This window comes from Elgaria multicarinata, chromosome 12, assembly GCF_023053635.1.
Source record: "Elgaria multicarinata webbii isolate HBS135686 ecotype San Diego chromosome 12, rElgMul1.1.pri, whole genome shotgun sequence".
Lineage (NCBI taxonomy): Eukaryota > Metazoa > Chordata > Lepidosauria > Squamata > Anguidae > Elgaria > Elgaria multicarinata.
Genome location: NC_086182.1, coordinates 5,393,773 through 5,396,248, shown reverse-complemented (window position 1 = coordinate 5,396,248; position 2,476 = coordinate 5,393,773).

Here is a 2,476-nt window from a genome sequence, read left to right as displayed (position 1 = left end):
CCCCGAGACTTCTCTCCGTTTTTGTGTACTTCTTGGAGGCTCACCCGCCTTGCACCTTTACCTTCTGGAGCACTTCCCACGCAGTGCTCCCTTTTAACATTATACTCAGGCCCACCTGGCTGCTGCCTCTGCCTGGGAGTTTTCAGCGAGAGAAGGAAGATGACTTGGTCCGGTCAGTCCTGGTGGTCTGTTACGCTATCCCATATCTCCAATGTCCAGGGTCTTCAAGATGGTGCCTGTGCACACGAATGTGCCTACAGACACCTCTCTTGGTGCCCACTGGGCTCTCTTTCCTAATTCCTTAATTTAAGATTTTATTATTAATTACATTAAAAAAAAATAACTGGGAGGCTAGCTAGCATGCTGCCAAGCAAAGGGTGCCATCTTCATCAGGGTTCAAAACAGTGCCTTCGTGTTTGGGAGCGCTGCCTTGGACAAGTCTTTTTTCTTTTAGTCTCACAAGTTTGGCTTCTGAGAAATGAGTATTTTGTAACTGGCCATGTCCACCATAGCAGCCGTTTTATGGCGGGGCAAGCCGCCCACCCTATGGCAGCCATTTTGTGAGAGCATCCCATGACATTTAAAGTTCCAAATGTGCCCACCCACACCCCAAAACGGGAGACAACTGCCATGAGATATCAAAGTTTGTACTAAACCTGGTACAGTCTTCTCCAACCTGGTGCCCTCTAGAAGTGTTGGCTACGGTGACCCTATGAAAAGGAGGACAGGGCTCCTGTATCTTTAACAGTTGTATTGAAAAGGGAATTTCAGCAGGTGTCATTTGTATGCATATCACACCGGGGAAATTCCCTCTTCATCACAACAGTTAAAGGTGCAGGAGCTATACTAGAGTGACCAGATTTAAAAGAGGACAGGGCACCTGCAGCTTTAACTGTTGTGATGAAGAGGAAATTTCCCCAGGTTGCCCATATATACAAATGACACCTGCTGAAATTCCCTTTTCAATACAACTGTTAAAGATACAGGAGCCCTGTCCTCTTTTTCATAGGGTCGCCCTAGTGTTGGCCTCAATTCCCAGCCATTATTTCCAGCAGTCTTCCTGGACTTTACCTCAGGTTTGTTCTGAGTGCATATTCTCTTTGCTTCCTGTCTGATAACAACTTGCCCATGCTGCAAAGGTTTTATTTATTTATTGCATTATTACACAATCCAATAGCCAAAGCTCTCGGGGCAGTTCACAAAAATAAAAAACATCAAGTACAATTCAAGGTACAATTCAAGTTATAAAACAAACAGTATAAAAACACAGTATAGAATCATAGATTAGTAGAGTTGGAAGGGTCCTATAAGGCCATTGAGTCCAACCCCCTGCTCCATGCAGGAATCCACCTTAAAGCATCCCTGACAGGGTTGTCCAGCTGCCTCTTGAAGGCCTCTAGGGTGGGAGAGCCCACAACCTCCCTGGGTAACTGATTCCATTGTCGTACTGCTCTAACAATGAGGATGTTTTTCCTGATGTCCAGCCGGAATCTGGCTTTCTTTAACTTGAGCCCATTATTCCGTGTCCTGCACTCTGGGAAGATCGAGAAGAGATCCTGGCTCTCCTCTGTGTGACAAATTTTCAGTCTTCTCTTCTCCAGGCTAAACTTGCCCAGCTCTTTCAGTCTCTCTTCATAGGGCTTTGTTTCCAGATTCCTGATCATCCTCGTTGCCCTCTGAACACGCCCCAGCTTGTCTGCATCCTTCTTGAAGTGTGGTGCCCAGAACTGGACGTAATACTCAAGATGAGGCCTAACCAGGGCCGAATAGAGAGGAACCAGTACCTTGCACGATTTGAAAGCTATTAAGTATAGAAGTCTTCACCTGATGTTGAAAAGAATGTAGAGTAGGTGCCAGGAGAATCTCTAGGGAGCTCATTCCACAGCCAGGGTGCTACAGCAGAGAAGGCCCTACCTCATTTCCTTCGGCAGGGGCTCATGGAGAAGGACCCCTGAGGATGATCTTAGGGTCTAAGTAAGTACATATGGGAGGAGACGTTTCTTCAGATAACCTGGTCTCAAGCCAATTAGGGCTTTGAATGTTAATACCAGCACTTTGAATCGGGCCCGGGCCTGGACTGGCAGCCAATGAAGCTGGAAAAGGACTGGCGTAATATATTAAAAACGCACCTGCGAAAAGTGTTCAGTTTATCCCCCATGAGTGCAACTTCTTTCAGCTGAGAGCAGTGGAGGCTGGTGGCTTACGCCTTGAATATCCACCTGCCACCTTGAGTAGTTCCTTTAGAGTTCCGATTCACTGCCCCTCTGACCTCAGAGCCACCAGCCTCCACTGCCCAAGAGTACGCAAACCCGCAACCCTGCCCTTGCAGCCCGGTGGGCTACAGCCTAGGCAAAAATGTACCATTTTATTCTGCTCTTTCTGGCGGCTGCCCCTAGCCCTTAGAAGCACCCCTAAGGCCCTGACTGCTGTTTATTATGGGCTGTATTGAGCGGTGTTTTTCTTTGCTCTGCCTGCC